Source organism: Schistocerca serialis, chromosome 8 (assembly GCF_023864345.2).
Source record: "Schistocerca serialis cubense isolate TAMUIC-IGC-003099 chromosome 8, iqSchSeri2.2, whole genome shotgun sequence".
Lineage (NCBI taxonomy): Eukaryota > Metazoa > Arthropoda > Insecta > Orthoptera > Acrididae > Schistocerca > Schistocerca serialis.
Genome location: NC_064645.1, coordinates 193000662 through 193017211, shown reverse-complemented (window position 1 = coordinate 193017211; position 16550 = coordinate 193000662).

The following is a 16550-nucleotide window of genomic DNA, read 5'->3' as shown; positions in this document are numbered from 1 at the left end:
CTAGAAGATCGCAGCGTTCCAAAGGATTGGAAAAGGACACAGATCATCCCCGTTTTTCAAGAGTGGACGTCGAACAGATGTGCAGAACTATAGACCTATATCTCTAACGTCGATAAGTTGTAGAATTTAGGAACACGTATTAGGTTTGAGTATAATGACTTTTCTGGAGACTAGAAATCTACTCTGTAGGAATCAGCGTGGGTTTCGAAAAAGACGATCGTGTGAAACCCAGATCGCGCTATTCGTCCACGAGACTCAGAGGGCCATATACACGTGTTCCCATCTAGATGCCGTGTTTCTTGACATCTGCAAGGCTTTCGATACAGTTCCCCACAGTCGTTTAATGAACAAAGTAAGAGCATATGGCTTATCAGACCAATTGTGTGATTGGATTGAAGAGTTCCTAGATAACAGAAAGCAGCATGCCATTTTCAATGGAGAGAAGTCTTCCGAAGTAAGAGTGATTTCACGTGTGACGCAGGGGAGTGCCGGAAGACCGTTGCTATTCACAATATACATAAATGACCTTGTGGATAACATCGGAAGTTCACTGAGGCTTTTTGCGGATGATGCTGTAGTATATCGAGAGGTTGTAAAAAGGAAAATTGAACTGAAATGCAAGAGGATCTGCAACGAATGGACGCAGGATCATTTAGTAATCGCGAAAGCGTTACGGAGATGATAGATAAACTCCAGTGGAGACTCTGCAGGAGAGACGCTCAGTAGCACGGTACGGGCTTTTTTGAAGTTTAGAGAACATACCTTCACCGAGGAGTCAAGCAGTATATTGCTCCCTCCTACGTATATCTCGCGAAGAGACCATGAGGATAAAATCAGAGAGATTAGAGCCCACACAGAGGCATATCGACAATCTTTCTTTCCACGAACAATACGAGACTGGAATTGAAGGGAGAACCGATAGAAGTACTAAAAGTACCCTTCGCCACACACCGTCATGTGGCTTGCGGAATATGGCTGTATATGTAGATGTAGAAAGGAAGCCGAAGTTCCTTTCTGCAGTCATTGGCCAATTTATTCCAAATTGCTCCACTTAGTGCAGTAATAATGCTATATTATGGTGGTTCGTATAATTTAACTTCACAATAAGTAAGTATGAAATCGTAATTAGCAGTGAATTCAAATAAAAGTTAGTAAATTAGAAAGGAAAGTAAAAATGTGGAGTCGCATTCAGTGTTTCTCCATATGTACATTTATTTTGCGTCTTGCTTTATGTTGCTGCTACGGTACTGAAACACCTGCTAAGCCTGCTGGGCAGAAAAGGTGATCAGGACTGTGGAAAGTGCCAAATAAGTTGTCGTTCAGTTTCACTTCCGATTTGTAATTTATTGTAATTTAATAACACTTTTAAACCAAAACGGCTCATAGTCGAACCTTTACAACTACTAGTTTTAAAATCCAATTGATTCTCGGCTGAAGGCCTCCATACAAGAAATCTTTCAAAGCATCAACATAAATTGCAGTTAAAATTGCAACTAAAATAATCAATATATATAGCACAGCTGGGTGGAAAACCTCAAGGCAAAACTACATAGAACAAACATACAAGGTGGAATACAAACGACTGAAGGTCACAATTAGGTTTCAAATTTTATAATATGTTACCATAAGCTTTGAAGGCAGAAGGCCGCAATGTTTTCGCATAAGGGAAATTTTGAGAATAAGGCTTTAAGCGGCTGAGGGCCCACAATTGATTTACACACACTCATTTACAAAAATTACAATGTAAAATATATTTCTTTTAAAGCATTGGCTATAATAGATTACCAACAGATAATTAAACACCCATGAAAAGGACAGTATAGACAACGGTACTCGGCGCCTCCGGGGGGGGGGGGGGGGGGGGGTGAGGGCTCCCCTCTAAACATTAACGTTCACTTAGGTAAGACTGGTGGGGGGCCCAACTGCACTTGATCCGTCAACCGAGAGACAGTCACAGACCAACCGACCAAACAACTTCCTTGTCACCAATCGGTACTTAAAAGCGCAAAGACCAAATTGTTATGGATGTGATTATCTACAATGAAAAATGTATTAAGCTGTCAAAACTACATACCATGTTGCACAGCGACTATAGGTGAGGAAAGGACGCTGCCTAAAATTACGTTAGTGGCAAGGGCAGGTAACTGGAGCACTAACGGCTACAAGGCAGAAAATTTCTCTGGTGCACTTGAATTGTAGTAAACCAATATAGTTAATTGCACCGCACAGAGTCTCGATTTCACCACTACCTACACTCGGTGATGCTCACAGGAAAAGCTCCCAACAGCGAACCACCGAAACGAACAACATAAACGGATGTGGTTTGGATACTTAATACACCACTCAACTTTGACGTCCTGGGTCGGTGAGCCACGAAGCCCGTAGCAATCTTACAGCTCCACACACGCTCCGACACTGCACAGAGAGTGCCAGCGGACCCAGCCGACTGCCCCGTAAGGAGATATCCTCCCTGGCCCGCATCAACCGACCAACTGCCCAGAAACCTCCTAGCTGAGTTGAAATCTTGATGTCTACACATGCCCTGAACTGTTGAATTAAATCCTAGATTAAAAGACTTGACAATATCCTTCAACTTTCCAGTGTTTGATCGTGTCAACTGACGATGGCCTTGATTGGTTTCCAATCTTTCAGATGGGGTGTCTGTGTTGGTGTCCTATTGAATGATAGTTGTGTAGTTACGTCAACGTTGGCTTATACGTGATTCATCAATACTTAAATTGTACAGTTGTCTTTTAATCACTGTCAACCAAACCAATTAAAATACCAATACTATAAACTAAATAAGCTGCCCTGTGGAACCGCGTATTGTGCTATACACTGAACAGTACTACATTGCGAGAAGTCATAATACGGACTTGGAGTTCACACACAAAACTAAGAGAATAAAGATGATGGATACTAACAAACTGAATTTTGAAAGAATAAATAACCAAAACGTACTCATACAAGCAAACTAAATTAAACTCGTAACATTGAATAATACACATGCGAATATGACACTGCACTGCGGGAGTTGAGGTGTCTGTGTAAGAAACATAATCTGAACTGAACATTACCAAAATCAACCTGAAAATAATTTTAAATACCCAAGGTAACTGTGAAAGGTATAACCACGAGGGAGCAGTAACTGCTGCGCAGAAGCAAACCCATTTCTGACGTTCTGCGCATGACGTCACTAAGGAACAGCTCTTGGCGAGCGCGAAGTGTACGTCTGAGCTTTGTGTTGCCGTGGTTCGTTCGTGTTGTGTTTCGTGCGTGTTGTCGTTTCCGTTTGGTTATCTTTGTGCAGTGAGTGTTTGTCCGAAGTATTAGAGTGTGTGGAAGCAATGCCAGGTTGTGCTGTTGTTGGCTGTAACTCTCACAATCGCAATACAAAAGGGACTGAAATAGTGTTGCATTCTTTCCCACGTGATGAAAGTCTGCAAAAGGTTTGGCTTTCAAAATGCTTTAGGAAAGATCCTGTGAACGTAGGGAACGCTAGAATATGCTCTCGTCATTTCAAGGAAACGGATTATATCCGGGACTTACGTTCAGAGCTGTTAAATTTACCGCGGAAACTGATCCTTAAGAGTGATGCGTATCCGTCTTGCAATTTGCCTTGTGGTAGTAACGCCAGTGATAACACACCGATTGCAATAGAAGAAAGGAAAGAACGTTTTAACAAACGTGAAATTCATAGAAGAAGCCTAGAGACTTTAAAGAAGCTCTCACCATTGAAGAGGAATGTTGACAAGTATACATTTACAGATGAAGTTCTTTGTAGTGATCCACATAAAGTCACTTTACAGAATTCTGTAGCGTCACTACAGAGGAGAAATGCTCATCTAAGGAACATGTGCATGAAATTGCGAGCACGTAATAAATATCTTAGAGGTCAGCTGTCCTCAATGAAACGACGTCTGCACGAAGAAGAATTTAATAAAAAGGAACTTGTGTCTCGTGAAACTAATCAAATACTGGGCAAAATATTTTCACCCAATCAAATTAGAAGCTTGTTGCATGGTTCAAAACGGGTTCGATGGGGCAGAGAGGACATTTGTAAGTCTATTACTTTACGTGCTCTGTCGCAGAGGAGCTACAATTTCCTCAGAGAAAAACTCGGATATCCTCTACCTGCAGTGTCAACCTTGCGTTCTTGGATTAATCGCAGTTTCAGTTGCCAACCAGGAATTTTGAAGGATGTTTTAGTGATGATGAAAATGCAGGCTGCAACACTGACTGACAGGGAACGTATTTGCGTTTTGTCATTTGATGAAATGAACATTGACAGTAGAATTTGTTACGATCAGCAAGATGACAGGATTCTTGGACCTCACAGTAATGTCCTTGTTGTCATGGTCCGAGGCTTGTTTGCAACGTGGAAGCAACCTATCTATTTCAATTTCGACGTTCAGATGACAGCAGCACTCTTGAACGAAGTAATTGTTTCCCTGGCCAGCATTTGCTACAATGTTGTGGCTGCAGTAGCAGACATGGGTGCAAAGAATAGTTCTGTCTGGAAGGGGCTTGGCATTACTCATGAAAATACTTGTTTTCCACACCCGTGTGATTCTCTGAGACGTGTGTGGGTGTTTGCTGACGTTCCCCATTTGCTCAAACTCTTAAGGAACCACTTGCTGGATCAAGGAATAATGTTGGAAAACAAGGCTGTGACAAAAACTGTGTTTGAGAAACTGTTAGTTCTGGACAGTGGCGAGATGAAAATATGTCGCAAGTTATCTCAGCAACACATTACAGTGAAGGGCAGAGAGCGACAGCGAGTACGCTCAGCAGCTCAGCTGCTATCAAATACAACTGCACAGGCGATTCGGTATTTGATGCCTGAAGAAGGACACGCCAGTGATTTCATACAGATGGTGGATGAGACTTTCGATGTACTTAATTCAAGGACAAAAGAAAGTAATAAATCACTAGCTTGTGGATTTGGTGTCAATTTTCAAGCCCAAGAACAGTGCCTACGTAAATTTTCGAAGTGTTGTGAGAAGATGCGTGTTGGCAACTCAAAACATCTCCTACCCTTCCAGAAAGGATTTTTGAAAACTGTTCGGTCACTTTTGGGTCTGTTCAGTGACTTAGCTGTTTATAATATTGAATATATTCTTACAGCAAGATTAAATCAAGACTGCTTGGAGAACTTTTTTTCTCTTATAAGAGGCCTTGGACGTTTTTATGATCACCCATCGCCAGTCGAAGTAAAGAGCCGAATAAGACTGTTGTTGTTGGGAGCAAACGCTCATGATATTCCACTTTCAAATGCATCGTCTGTTGAGCCAGATGAAGAAGGAAGATTCGTGACTGCAACTGTTTTTGGCAATATCCTGCCTGATATGTCTGAGGCGTTGGCAATGGTTGAAGGAGAGAAGGAGATAGAAGATTTAGATTTTGGAGTAGGAGAATCCGATGTGCCTCCAATGTCACTGGCTTCTGATTGCAGTACTGAAGGATTTAAATATCTTGCTGGATATGTAGCTTATCGATGCAGACAGTATGACAGATCACTGGCCACACCCACTGGAGAGTTACTGACACTGCCTGAGGAGACATCGAGAGGATGGCTGGGCATGCTTTCTCGTGGGGGTTTGCTTGTGCCTTCAGAAACGTGGCTCGAAACAATTAGCAGATTTGAGTTAATTTTTGTCCAGATCCATGGACACGACAGTTTGTCCAGGGAAACTGGTGTCATCAAGAACCTGTGTGCTATACTTACCGAGCGATTCCCCACTATTCACCCAGAAATCATTAAGATTTATGCTAGGACGAGAACCTTTATCCGACTGCATTGGCTGTCTGCAAAGGACAAGTCGAAGAAAGCAGTTGCCGCTCAGCAACGGAAAGCAAGGAAGTGGTATTTGTCATCGCTTTAGAATGGAAATAAACATTATTTGTGAAAGTTAAATAATATATAAACTTAGTGATAGAAGTGAAGGTCCTCTGACTGTGTGTTTCACAACAAGCAAGACTCTACACTGACAGTGTCAAGGATTGGCTTATTGTTTCCCACACTACATACCAACTTTGCTGAACGGCGGACTCGGTAAGTTAATTTACCACTATTTCCTGTAAATCGTATTTTGCAGCACTTTTTTTGATTCAATGCTCTTTTATATAAGTGAATTTTAACAACTAGGGCAAACATTATACAGCCACCTTGATAAAAATATAAGCCAAGGTTTGAGGTGTGAGAAAATTAAGAATGTGTGTATGCGTGTGCGTGTGTGTGTGTGTGTGTGTGTGTGTGTGTGTGTGTGTCAGTTCAGGTAGGTAATTCAAATGCTTCCTACAAATAAGGCAATTGCATAATTTCTTGAGTGAAAATGAAAGTGTTTTTGTAGACATAATGTAAACAGAATATAAATGAGCGTTACATAGAGCTTGTCTACAAGTTAACACTTTTCCCAGAGCCAAAGTTAGAAAATCGAATGCTCATTTCGAACGTTTACTTCGTAGAGAACTGCAAAACAGACTGTACTTTGCACTTATTTTTGTATAGTTTGATCTATAGACGCTTGATTTTATTAAAGTCAGCACTCAGCAGTGTCTGTTTAAAAGCTGGACAAGTTACAGATTATAGCAGTAACTTTCTAGAAATAGCAGAATAACAATTTACCTTTTACTATTTCTGTAGAATCTGAAACATTTCACAAATACTTCGCTTAAATGCGCGGACTGCGTCTTGTAGCGCTGTTCAGAGGCAGCGGCGGTTCCTTCGTGACGTCACAGCCTCAGCCAATGGCAGGACAGAACGCTTACTGCTCAACCTTATTTTTTTACGGACCTTGGGTATAACTGTCTCTACTGTAATGCAAACTGACCGTAACTCGTTCCCATGGCTTAGCTGTGGCAATGGAAACCCAGTACTGCTCGAAATGGTGAACATAAAAGAATACAGGGCAGCAGCAAAAAAGTTAAAAGAAAATAAAACCTTGTGCATTTCAATACAAGAGCGCGCAACTAAGTACATCATGCTTTGACCTTAAACATTGTGCTCCGCAGAGTGCAATACGGCGACCCACGTAATTATTAAAATTAAATGTTTCGTTAGGAGATGTTAGTGAAATTTGATCTTGTAAAAAGGTGTACTGCGAAAATTAAAATTAGTATTTTGACAGTTACGTCGAGATTTACTAAGATTACTTATTATAACAAATATTACTCTGTCATGAAATTAGCTATTGTTTTGGTAAAGGAGAGACTAATCTACAACGTCTGTATGTAATCCATGTGGATAGGTGACTTTACTTATTCAGGTTTGAACAATGAAATTAACTAACTGAAATCAATGATGAGAAATCGCACTACAACTTTCCGTTATTCAAAACATCATAATTACGCACACGAAAGCAGTGCAGTAACAACTGTAACTGGTAATCTTCAGTTCTGAAGTTAATCTTTACCAAACCGCATTTCAAAATTCATCGCTCTCTGTGTCTTTACCTCTGTGGCCTACAAAGTATCTCAGAGCGCTAAGTAGCACGGCCAACACCAGACTCATTCAATAGCTTCTCTTTGAGTGCTGATACAACGACAATGCTACTAGCTACCAAATATCACAGAGCTTGTACTCACAACCTATAAGACGTGAATATTGACCACTGAAATCATCTGTTCGAAAACATATTTATTTTATTCATATGAAATATGGCACATCTCATTGAAATCTAAAGCGCACTAACTTTCCTTGAATATCAAAAATAAACTAGAAGTCCTACAACTCTGATAGTAGAGGTATGGTAGAAACTATGAAGGATTGGTAAGGTGCCAGGCTAACATTAATTTAGACATCCTTTAGAACAAATTTATTAACAAACCATTCATACTCAACAGTTATTAAAGAAACTATTGTCCTCCCTCCTTCTTTCCTCTATAATGGGTGCTCTTACAAGACTTACTCTTAATTGATAATACTTACACTGATTCAGTATCAAGAGTAAAATGCCGATGATACAGTAGTGTCAAATTTGAGCCCAAGGCAATTATCATGTCAGTTAAAAGTTCAATGTAAGCTCGGTAGCTACTTATGATATAAAATTTAAATTCCTTAATGCTATCTTAAAAATGCATGTAATAACCTTTAAACAAATTTATGATAACTAACTGATAGCAATTTCAACCTAAAGACAATATTCAGGTAAATCCCATTTAGTGAAAGCGCTTGAATTACACAACAACAAATTCCAGCGTGACCCCTTATCACAACTTTTGTCCACACCAGCAGTTCTCGCGCCACAATTTAAAATAGGCTGATTTACTGTACAGGGGTAACGAACAATTTCAAAATACGTTTTGCTGCAAAACTCTTCAGATGAACTCAAAATTAAGAGACGTGTTCAATAGCAGTTCAATTACAAAAGGTATATACTTTACTCAAGATCAAATTAGCAGCACTAGAATTCATCCGCTGATACCTCAGTGGGTTTACGGAGTCGTAATCTTGCAATCTTATTTCACACGTCAGTCTTGCAGGCACTTCCCGGCAATACACTACACACATGACTGAATTGGTGTGATAGGACCAGAAACATAAATCAGTTACCACTGTTTCCAGAAATGCTTACAAATTAATTACTTCCACCAAGGCTAACTCAGTGACAACCTTCTAACATGAACACTTAAAACAAACAAATAGTCATTTACGAAATAGTGGAACTAACGGCGCCCCACATGGGCAGACATAATTACAATTTAGCAAGATGAACAACTAAAGCACACATTCGGGCAAGCACTCTATAATAAAGATACTCAGCTTCACGTGGAGTTATCAAGAACTCGTGTATAAATGCAACCAAAGCGTGGCGGCAGTGCAGTGAGGAGTGTACAAGTATAATTATCCCTCCAATTAGTCTTTGGTTCGGTAGGTCTCGCGACAGCACGAATCCTTGGGGAGGGGAAAGAAGACTAGAGATTAACGAGCCGCCAATAGATAGTTCGTTAGAGCCGGAGCACAAATTTGGATTACAAAAGTAGAGGAACGGAAATCAGACGTACCCTTCCCAAAAGCACAGCACTCCACCGTATTGGCTTCATACAAATGTTTTACATGTTTGAGTAACTTCTACTGATTTAATTATAAATAATTGTCTGTTATTAGGTGTCTTAATAAATCCTCGATTCATTAGGTTTCTCTGCAAATTGCGTAACATCCAATTCTTCTTCGGTTGCATATCGAATAATGGATGTATCCGATCACATTTGCCCAGTCACCCAGTCTTGTCTATCTCTTTCAGCATGGATGAAGTCCTCCTACACCTGCCTTTTTCTCATTTCTGCGCACTGTCTGACGTTGCGGAGCCATGACGTCCTCATCCTAGCAATTCCTCTCTGGCCTTCAATCCTCCCCTCGATTATCAGCTGAATAAAGTGATACCTTTCCTTTCGTGTCACGTGGCATGTTTTCTTATGTTTGATTGTGGTTAGCTGTTCTCTGTCACTTTTTACTATTTTCGAGACCTCTTCATTTGTTTTCCTTGCTGCAAATGGAATTTTAAGGTTTCTTAGAAGCCGCGCGCGATTAGCTGAGCGGTCTAAGCCGCTGCAGTCATGGACTGTGTGGCTGATCCCGGCGGAGGTCGAGTCCTCCCTCGGGCATGGGTGTGTGTGTTTGTCCTTAGGATATATTAGGTTAAATAGTGTGTAAGTTTACGGGTAACCGTGGTCTAGGTGTAGCTTTGATTCATAATCAAAACGTCTTCGATCCCGGGTTTGATCCCCGCCACTGCCTAAATTTTGATAAATAATCAGCATTGGCGGCCGCAGACTTCCGGCATAAGAAGTCAGCCTCATTCTGCCAACGGCCATGTCAAAGGGGGCGGAGGAGCGGATAGAGGTTCAGGGCACTCTCTTGTCCTAAGGGTGGGAAATTGCCCCTAAAGACGGAAGAATCAGCAATGATCACCGACATGAGGATGCAGAAGGCAATTGAAACCACTGCATTAAAGACACGTAACGTGTATCCACAGGACATGGGGCCTGTAATCGAAGAAGTGTCATGATGATCTCTCCATTGGTAAAAGATTCCGGAACAGTCCCCCATTCGGATCTCCGGGAGGGGACTGCCAAGGGGGAGGTTACCATGAGAAAAAGATTGAATAATCAACGCAAGGATAACGTTCTACGAGTCGGGGCGTGGAATGTCAGAAGCTTGAACGTGGTAGGGAAACTAGAAAACCTGAAAAGGGAAATGCAAAGGCTCAATCTAGATGAAGTAGGGGTCAGTGAAGTGAAGTGGAAGGAAGACAAGGATTACTGGTGAGATGAGTATCGGGTAATACCAACGGCAGCAGAAAATGGTATAACAGGTGTAGGATTCGTTATGAATAGCAAGGTAGGGCAGAGGGTGTGTTACTGTGAACAGTTAAGTGACCAGGTTGTTCTAATCAGAATCGACAGCAGACCAACAACGACAACGATAGTTCAGGTATACATGCCGACGTCGCAAGCTGAAGATGAACAGATAGAGAAAGTGTATGAGGATATTGAAAGGGTAATGCAGTATGTAAAGGGGGACGAAAATCTAATAGTTATGGGAGACTGAAATGCAGATGTAGGGGAAGAAGTAGAAGAAAAGGTTACAGGAGAATATGGGCTTGGGACAAGGAATGAAAGAGGAGAAAGACTAATTGAGTTCTGTAACAAGTTTCAGCTAGTAATAGCGAATACTCTGTTCAAGAATCACAAGGGGAGGAGGTATACTTGGAAAAGGCCAGGAGATACGGGAAGATTTCAATTAGATTACATCATGGTCAGACAGAGATTCCGAAATCAGATACTGGATTGTAAGGCATACCCAGGAGCAGATATAGACTCAGATCACAATATAGTAGTGATGAAGAGTAGGCCGAAGTTCAAGACATTAGTAAGGAAGAATCAATATGCAAAGAAGTGGGATACGGAAGTACTAAGGAATGACGAGATACGTTTGAAGTTCTCTAACGCTATAGATACAGCAATAAGGAATAGCGCAGTAGGCAGTACAGTTGAAGAGCAATGGACATCTCTAAAAAGGGCCATCACAGAAGTTGGGAAGGAAAACATACGTACAAAAAATGTAGTTGCGAAGAAACCATGGGTAACAGAAGAAATACTTCAGTTGATTGATGAAAGGAGGAAGTACAAACATGTTCTGGTAAAATCAGGAATACAGAAATACAAGTCGCTGAGGAATGAAATACATAAGAAGTGCAGGGAAGCTAAGGCGAAATGGCTGCAGGAAAAATGTGAAGACATCGAAAACGATATGATTGTCGGAAGGACAGACTCAGCATGCAGGAAAGTCAAAACAACCTTTGGTGACATTAAAAGCAATGGTGGTAACATTAAGAGTGCAACGGGAATTCCACTGTTAAATGCAGAGGAGAGAGCAGATAGGTGGAAAGAATACATTGAAAACCTGTATGAGGGTGAAGATTAGTCTGATGTGATAGAAGAAGAAACAGAAGTCGATTTAGAAGAGATAGGGGATCCAGTACTAGAATCGGCCTTTTTTGCGACTTTCCGGACTGTGGAGCCGCTACTACTCGGTCAGGTAGCTATTCAATTGGCATCACGTGGCTGAATGCTTCCTGCACGTTTTCCCAACGAGAAAACATCCTTAGCAGTACCGGGAATCGATCAGGGCCGGCCGGCCGGAATGACCGAGCGGTTCTGGGCGCTTCAGTCTGGAACCGCGCGACCACTATGGTCGCAGTTTCGAATCTCGCCTCGTGGATGGATGTGGGTGATTTCCTTAGGTTAGTTGGTTTTACGTAGTTCTATGTTCTTGGGGACTGATGACCTCAGATTAAGTCCCATAGTGCTCAGAGCCATTTGAACCATTTTGAACCAGGTCCCTGCGCATAGCCGCCATCTACGCTGACCAATCAGCTACCGAACCTGACGTAAATCGCGACTAGTTGTACTAAATTACGTGCTACCAGACGCCCGCGAGGTAGTCGGCTCGTAATTATTTTATGCGGTTCAATTCACACAGTTCGCTCGGAAACTGGTTGAGATATATCTGTACTCATGACAGCAGCAAATCTACTCGATTATTAAATAAAAAATTATAATCAAAAAAAGTACCCAGAGCGCAGTTTTCGCTAAGAAATTAAAGTATGATGAATAGTTTCGGTATCTTCCTACAAATAGCTGTACGTCTGTAAATAGGCAAAGGAAAAATAGCCTAAGAAAAATGGTAAAATAATGTATTTAAAACAAATGAAAAATATGTAAGGAGACCCAACTCCAATAGCAGCAATGAACATGTAACAAATCCACTTAACTGTGTTGTATGTGTAACATGCTACCGCTTTTAAGGTAAACCACCGTTAAAATCGTAGAAAAGAACAGTAAGCCATCTTAAAAACAGTTACTTATTACATTTATAACACTCTTAATTGTAATTGTTACAAGTTCATTTTTACTATTATAGTTGATTTTCGTTCTACGTATATTTTGTTCAGCAGATATATACGATTTTAATCCAACTACACTGTACAAAGTTTTCCTAGGCTACTTTTTCTCTACTTGTTTACAGATCTGTAGATAGTTGTAAAAAGCAACCGAAACTAGTCATCGTGTTTTAATTGTGCAATGAAAATTGCGGTCTAGGTATTTAAACATTTTTACATAAAGTATTTTATTTAATAAATTACATTGAGACCCCTGTCTCCTTCCTGATAATGTCAGGATTCACTAATTTGTCTTGTGTGTTGAAACCGATTGCCAGTAATGGGGTGTGACATTCGTATCAGGTCCATGTTACCTGGGATCTTTTTTCGAACTCTGCTGTTACGCCTTGCCACATGGCAACGAATGTTACGTCATTCCTTGTGTAGACGTTGGGCTTTGTGCGTTGACACACGAAATCGGACAACTACATTTACGGTGTTGCCAGGCGCACTTTCAAATACGGTGGCTCATTTGTTCCATTTTCTCACGGCCAAATGGTAAACTTATTGCCCTGATTCCGTACAACCTACTGCCATGTACACACAATTAAGCTGCCATGACTTACAAGGGTCCATGAGACTTGTTGGATTTTTATTGATCTTAGCTACTTTTAGAGCCACGGGTCCTGAGTACCAGGCTAGCGGCTTTTCACGCGACGGCCTGTAGTCACCGAAACATCGATGTTGAAGTTTTTTTATTCATACTTTATATACGTTTTATGTTAGCGACGTTGCCAACGAGTCATCGTAGCGCAGCGGCTATGCTTATTAGCTGCAATGGCGGCGGATCAGACTCAAATCCTGCCTATGTACTTCCTTATTTTTAGTTTCATAGAACACAATATAATTAAATAGTATACGACAAGAAACCTTTTTCAGGAACAGTCGTTTTCGCCGCAATAATTTCATTTTCAAATCAGTCGTTACAGTGAAATTCCTCAAAATGTGTGCACCGTATGTTGCAGAATAGATTACATAATTATCTTACTCGCTATCGCCTGCATCGCTATGCTAGAATGGAATTCTAGATAGTATTTGTCCTAGAAGCAACGCAAACAAATATTCGTAACGAACGCTGCTGCCTTGCATGCACGCCGATACCGAAAAAACACAGTGCATTTAAATTCAAAAAGATTGCTCTTTCTTCGAACAACGTCGATGTGAGCCACACTTCTTTCACCATTCTTGTGAAAGGAGGTCCAGCATATTGATGCAGAATTAAAGAATGTATTTTTAGGGAATTCCTCTCGAAGAGATTCCTCTACTAGTCTCCAGCAAGTTGGGAACATTTTGAATTACTTTCCTGTAATTATTAACCTGCATGTAAATATGTCACAGGTTTGTTAAAATGGAGTACACTTAAGTGGGATATTTTTTACGGTGCGACTGTATGCTTTTGTGTCACATAGAAAGGTTTGATCATAAAGTATCTGATCAGTCTGCTCTCCTCACGAAGCGATAATTTAAAGGAATTTCTCTGTTCAGTCGTATGGAAGAACCAGAGATAAAAAAAATCTTCATACAGCACATCCTAACTTGTGCGTCAACTCGTCAACTCTTTTTTCAAGTGTCAACTTCCTCGGATGATTCTTGTATACGTAAGAAAACATAAGGGAGTATCTTTTCTGAAGCCGATGTAGAATGCTGTGCTCTGAATTTTTGATTAATCTTGTTGAAATCTTTTTTCTGCACTGGGCCGGCGTTTTCGCTGCTTGTTCTGCTAGGACCCCATTGTACGTCGGTTCGTAGTGGCATCGGGTTTGATCGGCGTTAATTACATAAGAGATCAGTAGTTTTGTCTGGAGTCCTCCCACAGCTGCTAATACTTCGTCCGTCAGTGCCAGCTCTTTGGAGCTGTCCAAATATCTAGAATTTTACCTACGAACAATAAACTGGAATACACATTTGAAGAACTTGTGCTGTAATGATTGACTTATTAGTGAAATTACTATGGCGAAAGTGGCTATTTTTGAATAATTTTGCATAACATTCGCTGTATAATCGTTCTATAAAATTAAAACAAAGAAGTTCATAGACAGGACTTTAACCTGTACCGCCACCAAGATAGCCGTGAACATCAGCCGCTAGGCTAGGCTCGCTTAGTCTAAACATGGCTACCGTTACAGATGGTGGAGACAGGCGTAGAACTTCAACATCAATTTTGTCGGAAACTACGGGCCGTCTCGTGAAAAGCCGATACCCGGGTACTCAGGATAGGTACCTCTGTAACATAGCTAAGACTCATAAAAATCTGTGATTAACAGGTTTGATGGTTCAGTCGTTAGTTAGCGGTGGATGGTCACATGACCGCCTGCTACAAGCCTTACGCCGTATCCAGAGCGGCCAGTGGGCCTTCTAAATCGGTGACTTATTTTGTCCGGTGAACTTATTTGCTGGCAAGCTAAACCAGGACTCACCCCGGCTTTATCATAGGGCCAACGGGCTATGAAAGGGATAAGCCTGACGGGATCCCCGAGTTTTGCTGAAGTGCAAGAGCAGCATGAAAGAAATTATTGGGAAATCTGAACAACGAATCCGGTACGAACACTCTAAAAAGCTTTTATTAGGTATTGTGAAGAGTACAGTGAATATGAAACAATAGGAAAGGAGGGAGGGCACCCTGATTGTCATGTCAGGCAGACTAAACAGAATTTTCAGTATCGGGAATTAGATTTGCAATTGCAGAAATCAAATGAAATCCATGACCAGTGAGGGAAGAGGCCGCCTCTGATTGGCTGGGAATGATGTGGCTCTGGGAAAAGAGAGGACACTCGTTTCACTCGCTTCTTCTGTACGCTTATTAGCTAGCTGCTCCTGGCCGATAGAAAGGTGTAGCGAGTGGACCCTGTTCCGATTTTGGTCATCACTTTCATTTCAAGTGGAATATACCAAAATTTTAGCTCTGTCAGCACAGAAATTTGCGTGATCGTGACTCAGCATGTCAGATGGGACACTACCAACGATATCCCGTTCCGTTATAGTAATTAATGCAGCGTTATCATTCTCTACGAAATATCCTAATAGACATTGTCGAGTGAAGATGGCAGAAGAATGTTTATATACATTTATTTGCTATAAAATAGTAATTTTTTGCGCTATTTTGAATTCCGAATGATAACAATCAATTCTTGTTACAGCATCCTGAGGGATTCAGATCTATTCAGAAATACTGAGGCCATGAAAACGCTAGAAGCTGTTATCGCGTGAGCTGGCAGACATGGGTTTAGAATGTCCTGGACTGATCTCATTGCACACTGCGAAATTCTGAGGATACGAGAAATATGATTAAAAACTGTGAACCAAAAAGAAGAGTATAATTCTTATTCTATCCTTCCTGGTAAAGCAAAGTTGTCGGCAGACCGAACCAATGTTTCTTGGAATGATGACGGTGAAAGATAAAAACTGCCTTGTATCCACAACTGTTTTCGAGAAGAAGGCTATCTACGAACAGTATATCTGGCCCTCCAGTGTCAAAGATGTGAGATTTATTTTCTATTTTTACTTCTGGAAGTTGGAGACCGTGTTTCACTTATCGATGGTAGCTCAGGTTTACGTGTTTGTTTTCCTATCTCGCTCAAAGATTCTAGTTAGCTGTATTGGAGAGGTTCTAAAGGATCTTTGCTTGCTCTTTATTCCATGACTATCATGTACCCTAAATATTTTGCACTGTGTGATTAAGTGCGCAGCATGGCAGAAGGCTAAGAGGACACCTGGTGTTATCATTCGAAACTGCCGCAGTGTGCGAGAGCAATGCGACGTCTATTCGCTAGACTGTTATTTATCAGCCCCACGAACTGATAGCGGCTGACCCAGTTTGCTGTGAACTGAAACTGGAATGGATGGGGAATGTATCAAGTCTTCATCATTTTACATAACATCAACATTCTCTGGAAGCAGTTAACAGCTACTGTTCTGTGTTAGCTGATTGGATTAACGGATAACTGAAAGCTTCGTTGTGGCCATTTTGTTGTGTAATGGAGGACATAGTTATCGCCAGATAGTTACCTAACACTTCTAGTACTTCAAACATTTAATAAGCTAGTGGTGATGCAGCGTCAGATATTAATACTAGTATTAGTACTTTTCTTTTCCACGTGTTATTGG